The following is a 14,173-nucleotide window of genomic DNA, read 5'->3' as shown; positions in this document are numbered from 1 at the left end:
AGACCAGAGCTGCTGCACTATTACTCCTTGGAATTGACTTGGGTATAAGAAGACATTTTTTTACTGTACATCAGATATAATTCATTATACTAATGGACAGTGAGAACCATCCATGACAAGATTACCTTGCACATTTCTGTGATGATCATATCTCATCATATCTCACAATCATATCTCACTCACTACCTCTCAGGGGAACCAAAGCAAATGGACAGGAATGTTCCTATTGATCTAAATAAAAACCAGGCAGCCCAGCTAGGGACCAAATTACAGGTGCCTGAGATCTATTGAGGCTAACTAAAGTTCAGATATGAAGTTCAACTGCTATTTATTAAGGGGAATCCAAAAAAGAGCTGACTCCACTGATTAAATATTGATCTACTGAAACAACTACTTATTGTGGCTCGTTTATCAGTTTTTACTCAGCAAAGCTGAACTCACCTGGAACTTGAATTATCTCTTTTCTTACGGGCAGGTGCCTTGACTGTGGTAAGGTGGGGATTACAACTTCTGCAGACAGGGTTAGAAGCCTTCACAGTACACCTGCTTTGTCCTATCAAGCATGTAGATTAAAAAAACAAAACTTCAGGGCCCTTCTTGGCACAGCCACCATTCTTTCAAAAACAAATACTCAACCTGATCTGTTGAACAAAAATATAAAATAAGAATTGCCACTGCTTTAAATAGAGAGCAGTTTGAGCTCCATGCCATCCTGTAAGTGAATAGGGAAGATTAGAGATCAATTTCCATACAGGTGTTGTAGGCATTTTTACCCTCTACAAACATATTACCAGGTTGAATTTCTGAAATGCTGAAGCATACAGTTTCCCCTAGCCCCAAATGTGTGTATTAAATGGTGGCATCGCTTTACACTTTCAAATGTGATATTAACTCATCTGTCCAACCTTTTAAAAATGCTCAGTCGATATGGATTAATTGTATACAGACACTCATGACAGGGAAGAAAATATAGTAAAGTAGCAAACACAGAAATATTTCAGAATATTTCAGCATTTAGTAGTGTGGCTAGAATTGTAGGTTCCAGGATTAATAAAAAAAAATTATGATCCATCCAGCTGTTTTGGAACAGTTTTTCTCCCACTGTTTGGAGATAGGAGACTGGAAGCAGGCTGATAAATACAGATGCTGTTGGCTGTGAACAAAAAGATACAGACTATAATGATGGAAGCCATATCTTTGCACAGGCCTATTTGTGTTCCCAACACATACTCCTTACAGCACCCTACAATTGGTGCTGTAATTTTAATTGCCAGTTTAACTCTTTTACACAATTTAGCATACGGAAAATATTTATTTATTTATTTGATTGATTGATGTCACCGCTCATATATGTGAATCACAGTGGCTTATGATAAAAAGTTATATCTCTGGCCATTTGTGTGTGGGGAGATGTCTTTAAAAAAAAATCGCTTGGAGAGACAGACATTTTGAATCTGCCTTCAGCTGTTACATGAAGTGTTATTTACAAATGAAGAATGTCATTCTCTCCTTCTGAAAGCTCCTGGTCTTGGTTTTAGTCTTTGGGAAAGACAAGTGCTAAAGTCTATGCTTTGCATGCCAAAACTTCTGTCCCTGGCATTTTCAATTGGCTTGTTTTAAGGGACAGAATTTTACATTGTCTAATATATCATGTAAAACCAGAATTCAGTTGGCTTTATATTGTCTATTAACCTCTGCCTAAGATCCTGAAAAAATACAGGTAGTGATACTAGAGATATCATCATGCAAGGCCAGAATTGCTTAAAGCTGTAGCTCAGCAACATTTTCAGGACAATAATTTTCCATCTTTTAGCTATATTAACAAATCCTATAGTCCAGTGGAAAGTAGCATGATGTGATTCGAAATGTGGCTTATCCTCATAGAACAATTCCAGAAAAGAAACTTCATATCCATGTAAAAGTATGTGTTTATATTTAATGAGACTTCAGTAAGGGAAGAAAGAAGAGGCAGTAGAAAGCATTCGGGGGATTAGAGGAGATGGGGCTAAAAGACTTGTCTTCTGATGAATGGATATTTTGTGACTGGCCAAATCTACCATAGCAATGGCAGCCATTTTTGACAATGCTCACTGCTTACTTTCAAAATGCCAAATGTGTCCAAAATTGCCTCCTCCTTACTTAGAGTGTGCATAGAATGGCATGAAGAAAGAAGTTCCTCATGCTATATTCTGACTGATATTTGTTTGTTTGTTCAATTTCAGAGGTGGTATTCTGCCAGTTCTGACAGGTTCTGGAGAACCGGTAGTGGAAATTTTTGGAGAATTGGCAAATAGGCTGGCCCCGCCCCTGCTGCCTCCAAGCTGATCTTCTTTTGTTGCCCTGAACAGGGGAATGGAACTGGAAAGCAGGTTAGTGGGATGGGGAGGAAATGGGGATTTTGCAGTAACCATCCCCCAGGAGTAGGAAGGAAATGGGGATTTTGCAGTATCCTTCCCCTATCACACCCACAAAGCCATGCCTACAAAGCCATGCCCATAGAACTGGTAATAAAAATTTTTGAATTTGTATAGCTGCCCATCACATACTTATGACTGTGGGCATCTCACATGATTAAAACAAATACCCAACAAACTCTATAAACAAAACAACATAATAAGCAGGCAACTGCAAGTCAAGTGTCAATCAATATAACCATTTGCTAGGCTCCAAACTATCAGTGGCACAATGAAAGGCCATGTCTTCAGAGCCTTTTGAAAGGCAAGCAGGATCGGGGTCTACCTAACCTCTGGGTGGGTGATATGGCAGAAAAAGATGTCCTTCTGGGTCTCATCAAATGACACCTTTAATAGATGCCTCTTCAGCCAGGCCTGTTGGGATGGGTAGATATAACCAGAGAGAAATGTTCCCTCAGATAACCTGACCCTAGATAAGACTTTACAGGTCAGTCCTAGCAGCTTGAACTGATCCAGAATCAAACTGGCCAGTGACTGTAATGAAAAGTCTTCAACTTCTAGCAAACAATGCATTTAAAACAAAGGTACACTGTACATTCTCTCCCACCCATCCTTCCCCCAGTAGCATGTGTAACATTTTAAAACCATGCTCTATCTTAGAAATAGCAACTTTAGAAAAGGGGGGGGAGTGGAAAAAAAAACCCAAATCCTAAAACAGCAGAAATACAATCAAATGCTTCATTGCAGCACAATAGACTTAAAATGTTAGAAGTACAGGTAGTTTTTGTCATTCATTCATTAAGTGACAGTTTGAAGTTACAATAACACTGAAAAACATAACTTACAACTTGCCCTTGCACTTACAACTGTTGTTGCATCCCTACAATCACAGGATCGAAATCTGAGTGCTTGGCTACTGACATGTATTTACAACAGTTGTACCATCAGTTAACAACTGGAACAATTCATGCAACCATGGCAAAAAGGTTGTAAAATCAGGTGTAAAATCAATTAACAACTGTTTCGCTTAGCAACAAAAATTCTGGTCCTGACTGGTTGTAAGGTGCTGCTGAACTCCTGATTTTATCTCTCTATAGGCACACCAGATTCTCCTGCATTCTCTCTCTGCCTGTATCTGGTTTATTCAAACATATGGTCACCTTGCTCTGCCAATTCAACTCTTTCTGAGTTTCTGTGCAAAAACATTATCTTGGATTCTTTACTTTATCGATACAGCACCACTATGGCATATGATGATGTGCTCATGAAGAATCTGTTTTTTCCTAACATTTTATATTCAACAGCAAATCACGCTTCAAAAAACAAGACATAATTCTTAAAATGAGCTGGGGACATTTGGAATTGGCCATTCTTGAATAAGACAAATAGCAAGGAGAAGTCAAAGGCTGAAATACCTGGGCTTTTATATGTAAGAATTATTTCCTACCTTTATTTAGATGGTCAATGTGGATTCTTAGTAATCTTTCCTTCCATTGTTCTCACATCAGCCCCATGAGGTAGGTTCAATCACTTCCACATGACCTGACTCCATAGAATACTGAGGATCCAGTGGCAGGACAAGATGCCAGACACAGAAGTCCTCTCCAGAGCAAGCCTGCCATCAGTTCACACCCTGCTGATGAAAGCTGAGTCATACTGGGCAGGACATGTTGCAAGGATGCCAGACCATCGGATCCCCAAACAGCTCCTCTATGGTGAGCTGTCTCAAGGAAAGCGATTGCATGGTGGACAAAGGAAGCGATGCAAAGACACGTTGAAAGCCTCCTTCAAGTCCCTGGAAATTGACACCACCTCCTGGGAAACCCTGGCACAAGATCGATCGACGTGGCATACACTGATCCACCAAGGCTGCCAGACATCTGAAGACAGAAGAAGAACCATAGCACAAGAGAAGCTTGTGAGCACTCCACAAAGCCAGAGCTGCAAATGCTGCAACAATGGTGCCCAAACATCTGCCCGACATGTGGCAGAACATTTCAGGCCCATATAGTGCTTACCAGCCACCTACGGACACATCGTGGACAGCCCACAATCTGTTAGAAGTCAAGGTCCTCTTTGAACACGATGGATGAACATCATCAAGGTGGTCAATGTGGATTCTTAGCATTCTTTCCTTCGATTGTTCTCACATCAGCTCCATGAGGTAGGTTGGGCTAAGAGAGAGAGCAACTGGTCCCAAGTTACTCAGGGAGCTTCGCTACTTGAAGGTGGAGCTGATTCTTTGCTTTGCCTTCTTACAGAATCACTATGAAGCTGCTTCTTCCATGTCAGAATATTCAATATTGTGTTGAACAAATCTAGCTTGGCTCACATTTACAAACTTTCCAAAATCACCTTAAATGGAATTGATCTTGGATCTCCTTGTCAGCATACTGGTTCTCCAGTGTACTTTTCCTGAGTGATTTGAGATTTATTCAGTAAATGTAATGGGATATAATGGAGCTACTTGAATGTTAATTCTGTTTCTGCCTTTTAAGAAAACCGTTCTTGGAAATGTTCACATTTTTTACTGTTTCTTTCTCAAATTGAAACCAGTGTGCTGTCTATGGTACTGAAAAAGCCATGCTTCAAATGTTACTCATTCCTTATATTCAAGATTAGATGTTTTATGGAAAGGTGAAAGACAAGGCAAACATCAGAAAGAATAAAATATGAGATGTGAATTAAAACTACGCAAAATATTTTCAATAGCTTGTTATTGACTGCACGTTTTTTAAAATTTTAAAACAAGACTAGGAAAGATTTTGTATATCTTTAGGGATATCACACGAGTCATTTCTTCAACAGCTGAATTGAAATATTTTGAAAATTGAATAATTTTAATTTGAAGGAATGCTACATAACAATGCTACATATCATTTCCTAACATGATTTGGGAATAGGATATAGCAAAAAACAAAAATAAAAAACCCTGTAGGTTGTTGTTTTGCAACTCAACAGAATTCAACTCAATTAATATATATTTTATGTAATACATTTTCATTTCCTAGTTTAATTTATTTCTAAGGATTCAGCATTTGATAAGGCCTCCATGGATGATGTTTTTGTACATGGATGTACGCGTCACCTGTATACACAACTGCAAAAGTCATGATATTGACTCATTTAAATTTCCCTGGGTGATACACTTTGGCCATCTGTAGTATTAATTGACATGGCAAATACCTTTCTTTGCATGTGTTTAGTTTAAACCTTCAAGACAGGGATGAGTCTAAGATTAATTTGTATGTCAGAAGCAATAGCAATAGCAATAGCAGTAGACTTATATACCGCTTCATAGGCCTTTCAGGCCTCTCTAAGCGGTTTACAGAGAGTCAGCATATTGCCCCCAACAATCTGGGTCCTCATTTTACCCACCTCGGAAGGATGGAAGGCTGAGTCAACCCTGAGCCGGTGAGATTTGAACCGCTGACCTGCTGATCTAGCAGTAGCCTGCAGTGCTGCATTTAACCACTGCGCCACCTTGGCTCGAAGCAATAAGAGAGTAAGTATTGAAGGACAACCCAAGAGGGATGATCAGAAAAGAAGCAAAAAAAAAAAAAATCAGGACAAGGAAATAAGTTTTCAATTAGCAATGCATCTCATTGGCTATGGCAGTGCCACTGTGGAAAGCTCTCAAAATCAGAACCAAACAGAGCGAGGCAGGGCTTAAATACAGATAAAAGCCAGGTTAAAAAAAATAATTGTGGAATAAAAATATTACAGTGATTAGAGAAAGCTTGTTGTGTAACAAAACATTTCCCCTTTTTTTGTCCAGAGATTTAATAACAGGATTGGATGTATGAAGTCCGTTGTAGCAGAGTACACCATTAATAAGCTACTATTTACAGTTGGGTGCTTCACAACATGGAAGAGCTGTGGTGCAAAGTAATCATCAAAGCACCAAGTCTCACTATTGCATATTAAAAATGGATAAATTTGCTACATAAACAAATACAGTGTAATATAGTGCTTTCAGTAATGAGGGCCCTGGCTAATGATCAACATGTCAAAGATATCCAAAGATTATATTCAGCCAGGTCCATAGAATCTAAATATGTATAGTTGCATATTCAACGAGGAATGCACACCAACCTCAGCTCCAGTTTGTCTACTGCCACCCTTGGTTTTAAAGTCTCTATTTTAAAATAATAAGTCAAAACATGTACATAATGTTGACATTCTGATGATGAAATGGTAAAGGCCATTTCACTTTACCTTGGAATGTAAATGGTCAGGAATGTGCCTATTCCAAATAGTCAGGAATAATAATCCTATGACTTATGTCTATCAGTTCATTCTTGAAATTAGGTAATCATAATGGTGGCAGTCATTCAAAGAAGTCTTCTGTATGTTAGTTGGAGATTTCCTGGTTTAGAGGCATTTTACTTACGATTAAGACAATGAATCAAAGGACATTGTGTTACTTCTTGTATGTGGACATCTCCTAATCAGCTAATTAGTTCCTACAGCCCAGGCTCAATGAGTCTTGGGATGCAAAGGGATGCAAACATAGCACCTGTTAGCAGAACTTCAAAACAGCCAAATTTTTTGTCTGTGTCATGCAGGCAATGCTAATTTTTTTTGGAAAAGACACGTTAGATTTAAGCAGTTGCAGATAAGAGCTACGCCACACTCTACACACTCTTGAAATGGGTTCTGCCTTTGAAACCCAAATGGTGCACAGCCCTTTTCATTATTAACCCAGGACCATTTTCATGTTCTTATGAATATCATTTCTCACCAAACCAATGACGTGAAGATAGTTTTCAGCAACAATTGTGTAGATTGCTCCTATTCCAGTTTCATGTACAATATCCGTGATTTTATAGCTCCTTACAAGCAAAGAAAGTCTAATGGATACACAAAAATTCCTTGCAAACACTCCTGCTATTTGCTTCTCTTTTGACCATGCTCTCCACCCTACTGTCATTAAATGGCCATCCATGTCCTTGGGGTATTAGAGTTTCTGGGGAATTTCAGAGTTACTTTGGCTCGGGCCAATTACAGGGTAACAAGGTTCCCTTTAGTGAAATGCACGTGTATGGTTCGTGTCTTGGTGATCAGAGGATCCATTTCTGGAATGCCGAGTTATTTAGACAAAAATAGCTTACTTCTCTCCAGACTTAGCTGTTTGACACACTTTTCAGGAACAAGGGAGAGCACCAGCAATGAATTTAAAGGACCATATTGGCATGTGTCCCTAGCTTGGCATCCTGTCCTTAAACACTATGCATCTATTTGTGCATCTATTTCATCCTCCAAATTCCAGGAGATGCCCACCTCTCCTTTGCTCCCTTTTAGCACTTTACTAAATGAGTGTAATTCCTTTCCATCTCTTAATGCCTCCTCACTCCCTGCAATCTCCCTCTTCATCCCTGAGCAGCATCACTAATTGCTTTTTAGAGTCCCTTTTCTGCTGTCTGTTCAAAATTCACAGGGCATTCCCTGGCTCCTTTATGTCCCCATTCTGAATCTTTTCAGCTTCTTTTACAAACTTAGCACTTTTGGGGCCTCCCTTAGTTCTTTGCGAGAAAAAAAAAGAAGAAAAAGTTTGATTTTTTTTTTTTGGCAAAAAAGCACCCACCCTCATCAAGGCCTCCTCCTTTTTCCCCTTCTTCCCAAAGCACATGCATTGTCCCGCCTCCCGTTGAATGGGGGCTTTGTGTGTGGAATTTCCGGAGCACAGCCCAATGCTGAAGGCTCAGTGTGAGTAGAGGGGTTTGGGGCAAGCAGCCTCCTTAAGCCCACCCCATTACCACGGTCACTGTTTGCCCTGGACCTTCTAAAAGAACCATTGTTGCTTGTTGCCAGGTATTCCCTAGCAACATTTAAGCCAAACGGCTTTCTCTATTTATGACTCAAACTTTTCAATGGTTTCCAAAACATGTGCTTGTCAACTCCGGAGAATACGATTCAAACAGCCACTGAAGGGAGGGAGTGGGGGCGGGCGGAGGAGGAGAGAGTCTCTGGGCTTTTGCTTAGTTGAAATAGCGTATCAAGAGGGTGTTTTCCTTTTTTAAAAAAAAATCTTGTCATTTACCTAGGATCTGCAAATGCAAACAATTGCAATTAAAACTTTGCCTGCATTTCTCTTGTTTTTCTGTCACTAGTCCATAATGAGAAGTGTCGGGTGCTCAGGATCATAGAGATGGGTAAAATGGTGGCAGGTTAAATATAATTCTTCACTGAGGAAATATCACTCTTTTTTCCATGAGGAAGTAATGTTAATGGTTTCCAATTCCCGTCTTTCATTTGTGTATACCTCTTGGTGTTGTGCAATGGAGAAAGGATCAGTTGTTACTTTAAATCATGTAACAGAATGTCAAAAACATTCATATTAAATATAAGAAAACAGATCATGTTAAAAAGCAGATGGATGAAAAGACTATTTTTTCCCTAACATAGTAGCATGCTCTACCTGGGACTTCATAAAATAATGAGGGGAAAATATGTTTGTTTACCACATGAATGCAACCTTATCTTGATTCAAAATAACACTCTTTCAAATTTTTATTTTCAGTTAGGCAAAAATTTTTTACAAAAATACATATGAAGTATTGCATATATTTAGAGAAATATCATCAAAACACATACATGCTATATTGAAGGATGGGGAAAAAAATCAGATTCAAAAAACCAAATCTAATAGAGCTACCAAAATGAGAATATGAGAAAAACAATTTAACACAGGGGTGTCAAACTCGATTTCATTGAGGGCCACATCAGAGTTGTGTTTGACCTCATTGGGGAGGGGCAGGTGGGTATGGGCGGGAGTGAGTGGCATGGACAGCTCAACATTACTCATGTCAGAGGACCTGTGGTGGCCCGGGCGGGGCTGGGGGGATCCATTGTCTCCAGCAGAAGAAGGTGAGATCAGGAAGAGTGCCAAACCTTTTTCTCCATCTCTTGTTGGCCACGTGCTAAGGCAGGACTTCCCTTCCTTCTTTCCTTCCTTCCTGCTCCCTCCTCCCTTTCTTCTTTTTCCTTCCTTCCTCATTCTCCTTTCTTCTTCCTCCCCATTTTCCTTCCCCCCTTCTCTTCCCATCTTTTTATTTGTCTTTCCTTTTCCCCCTTCTCCTTTCCTGCCCCTTCTTGGAGGCTCAAATGTAAAAAGAGAAACATTTCTCCTTTTGTTTCATTTTTAGTTTGTTTTGCTAGCCCTGTGCCAGCGAAATGGAGCTTGGGGCGGCTGTGCCCTGGACTCCCTTTTCACTGGCAGAGGGCTGCAGAAGGCCATCAGGATTAAAACAGGGCCAGGGGGCTGCATGTGGGGCCCCCGGGCCCTGTTTTGGCCTGGATGGCCTCCTGCAGCCCTCTGTCAGTGAAACAGAGCACCGGCTGGCAGAGACACCACAGGCTAGTTTTTTGCTGTTTCCAGGGTGGCCCCGTGGGCCAGATCTAAGCACCTTATGGGGCAGATCCAGCCCATGGGCCTTCAGTTTGACACCCCTGAATTAATATATTCACCAGGTTAATGGTTGAGCTGTTAAGTGTGTGTTTCACAATAGGTAGGTTAAAAAGGGCATGTAGGTTTATTAATGATGCTTCCCTCTTATCAGTATGCTACTACCTCAAAGTTTTAGCACAGCAGTATCAACATGACCTGGATTTTCTTGGCCCATGCAAGAATCTCCACAGCTAAAGTGAGTACAACTTTGTGTTGCTGTCCTGTCTGAGCTGTCACTTTTGTTGAAGTCTTGGAGCTCTCTAAGCCTAAATGTGACCTCCATCAATAACAGCATGTGAAATTTTTCCTCTCTTCCCCTCACATAAACCTCGTCAACCCAAAGTATATATGTATATGAATCCATTTGGAAACATGTCTGTTTCAGATATAATGTAGCCTTCCCTACCCTAGGCTTTTCCTAGGTGCTATGGACTTCTATTTCACAAAGATCAGGCTGTTGGGATGTTCTGGAAGTTGAGGTTCATCGCACCTTGAAGATGACAGATAAAAGAAAGTTGGTTTTGCATTTCAGGAATGAGCCTTGAGTGTGATGCTATTTTCTTCATTCTTCTCCTCTGATAGTTGTGATGAGGATATTGAAAGTATCAAATTGGGTTCTACAGAGCAGCATCTGTTGGAGGGGGACCAATGCATCAGTCTGGTGAAAGCAGCACTCTGCCCTCATAGTGTAAGCCCTGAATACAAGTCATGATATTGCACATACATCTGAAGGAGTGGAGCCTATGGTGCAAGGGTGTCTTTTTCATGTTAAGGAAAGCAGCAGGAATGTGTAGACACCTATGCCTCCACAGCAACTAAAGTTCACCAATAACACACTTTAATATAAATAATGGTTAGGGAACAAGCCAGGATTCAGTTGTGGCTTGTTCCCTAACCATTATTTATAACTGGTTACTTTTAAAAAAATAGTACCCAGCAAGATGCATAATCAATTACATAGTAATAATAGTAGTAAATTTATTCATGTGTTAAAAATTAAATGTACTCTAGAATTAATACTATAATGCCATTAGATCTGGACACCCATCTTTTTTTTCTGTTGCTGTGGCACTCAGGAGGTTGTTACAAATTGTAGTACTCTCTTCCTGCATGTGTGTCCACAATGGAAGAGGAGGAGTGATATCATGTAAACCATGATGTCATGAGACAGATTAATTTATGACATTTGATCTATTTTTTATTGATTTCCATTATTTGATTTATTTTGTAATTTATTATATTGTTCAAATGTTAAGATACTGACAGTATACAAAATAGAAGATAAAGGATCTCCAGTTGAGGACAATAGAATGGAATAGAATATTCTTCATTCTTTGTTGGCCCAGTGTGATTGGACATATAAGGAATTTGTCTCCAGTGCATAAGGACATTCTCTGTGGCTGCTCCGACCCTGTGGAACGAACTCCCCGTGGAGATATGTAACCTCACCACCCTCCAGACCTTCCGCATAGCCCTTAAAACCTGGCTGTTCCGACAGGCCAGGGGCTAAAGACTTGCAGCCCCCCTCCGAATGGTATGATTGTTGTGTTTTTTAGCTGTGTATGGTCTTTATGTTTTGTAATTTTGTTTGTTTTTTTCCCCTTCCCTTGAATTGTGAGCCGCCCTGAGTCCCTTCAGGGAAAAGGGCGGCATACAAATAAAGTAAATTCAATTCAATTCAATTCAATAAGCTCTCAGTGTACATACAAGCAACAAAGTGCTAAATCATAAGTCATAAGATACAATCATAAGTCATAAGATGCAACCAACCAAGTGATAGTTATAAAATACCAAGTAGGAGTAGGCAATAGCAAAGGTGAGAATGATAATAGTAAAACAATCCTACTACATGATTAGACATCCTTACGCATAAGACAGTACTGTGAATTATGTGTTTAGCAGAGTAATGGCACAAGGGGGAAAACTTTTTTTTGTTTTGGTATATAATGCCCTATAGCGATGAGGGAAAAAGATGAAATAGTTTATGTTCAGGAAGTGGGTGGTCTATAGATATTGCATAATTGTTCTATAAATAGTATAGATAGATGATAGATAGATGATAGATGATAGATAGATAGATAGATAGATAGATAGATAGATAGATAGATAGATAGATATAGAGATAAGGGAGGAGAACCTTGTGGCTTAGTGGTTAACACAACTGCCTAATATGTAATACAGCACAGGTTCAAATCCCAGTAAGGGTATGGCTAGCTGATGAGAGCTAAATAGCTTGAAATAGATGTATAATAGTCTCCCTTTATTTATTATCAGCACAAATACAACACAAATGTAACAAAAGCAACAGTAAAAATATTGGGTTTTGTCTGGATGGTCTCTTGTGACAAGCCGATAGACAGAGAAAGGAAGCAGTAGGCTTCCTCCCATATTTGGGCATACCAGGGGTTGTGACACTAAATACATACCTATTTCCCTGGCTCAGCTGATAAAGGAGGAGAACCTGTGGCTTAGTGGTTAACACATCTGCCTAATATGTAATACAGCCCAGGTTCGAATCCCAGTAAGGGTATGGCTAGCTGATGAGAGCTAAATAGCTTGAAATAGATCTACTAGTCTCCCTTTATTTATTTATCAGCACAAATACACACACACCACACACACACAGACACACACTGACACACAGACAGACAGACAGACAGTCAGACAGACACACACACACACACACACACACGCATATATATATATATATATATATATATATATATATATATATATATATATATATATATATGATTTCTCCTTTCCCACATGATTCTAAAACAATTTGATTAGAACTCAGTTAAGAGTCACTGAAAACTGTTAGTCTTGTCAATTCTCCCTGCTATATTGGCTAGGTTCCTTGCATATTTCAGTGAATATAGATACGTTTTTATTTATTTACCATTCCTATCTGTCCCCATTCAATTCCCATTTGAAATAGATCTATACTTTGTGTGTGTGTGTGTGTGTGTGTGTGTGTGTATAATGTTGTATTTGTGCTGATAAATAAATAAAGGGAGACTAGTATAGACTGTAATATTATTATTATATATAATAAATGGCTATGTAATGAAAACAAATCAATATAGCAAGATGCAGCAAATATGAAAATTCACATGAAGTTGTCCATTCATAGCTAAGTCTAAAAAGCCATCCAGATATTCTATTTCATAACCTCCTTTCAGAACATTGGGTAAGTCTAACTTGCAGGAAGAGGCTTTCATATAAATATTGGGCCATGGTAAAAAAAAAAATCCTCTCTTCCTAGTCTCAGCTACCTTACTTCATGAAAGTAAGAAATCATGAGCAACTTTTCTTTTGATATATTTTCAGATAACTTATTCCTAGTTGGAGGATATGGCCCTCAAAGCCATGCAGTGTTATGGTGGCTTGTACTGAAAGCCTAGGATAGCACCCTTTCCCCATGGTTCTGAAACCACTGTATTTATGGCTTTCATGTAACTGTTCTTTCTTATACTTTCTTGCTTGTTTGGACTTACACAGCATTATGGTAAGCTTTTTCAGACATTCAGAAAATAATGGGAACTTCAATTAGTTTGAAGTGGAAACAAACCTTTTATTCTCCTCATGACTTGTTGTTAGCTGCAAAGTGTGTCCGACCCATCACGACCCCATGGACAATGTTCCTCCAGGCCTTCCTGTCCTCTACCATCTTCTGGAGTCCATTTAAGCTCCTGCCAACTGCTTCGGTGACTCCATCCAGCCACCTCGTTCTCTGTCGTCCCATTCTTCTTTTGCCCTCAATCTTTCCCAGCTTTAGGCTCTTGTCACAATTACATCTGAGAAATTAAGAAAAGAAAAGGAATAATACAGTGTGAGCATGAGGTTCATTCTGATGTCATGAAACAACCTTAAAGAATTCAGTAATTGATCAGAATTAAACTAAAACCTCCTCTGTTAAAAGAACCCAAGACTTTTTCTCCTGTTTCACATCATCACTGGCACTCTACAATTTGGTTAACATATTAAGTTGCTTAATAGGTGGAACCTGAGGCATGCTAATCTTATCAGCTCTTACTTGATTGGTAGAATAGGCAGGTCATCTATAAATAGGTGTGAGAATGGATGGATGGATGTAGATAGAGATAGATAGATAGATAGATAGATATAGATAGATAGATAGATAGATAGATAGATAGATATAGATAGATAGATAGATAGATAGATGATATAGATATAAATATTTCCCAAAGTATGCCAGTACTGCACTGTGTAGGGCTTTATCGCCTATATAGGTGATTACCAGGATTTTGGGTAATGCTTGGAAGCCCAGTGATAGTCAGTGCAC

The sequence above is a fragment of the Thamnophis elegans genome, chromosome 7, assembly GCF_009769535.1.
Source record: "Thamnophis elegans isolate rThaEle1 chromosome 7, rThaEle1.pri, whole genome shotgun sequence".
Lineage (NCBI taxonomy): Eukaryota > Metazoa > Chordata > Lepidosauria > Squamata > Colubridae > Thamnophis > Thamnophis elegans.
The sequence above is the reverse complement of the archived record's forward strand: the minus strand, read 5'-3'. Positions refer to the sequence as shown.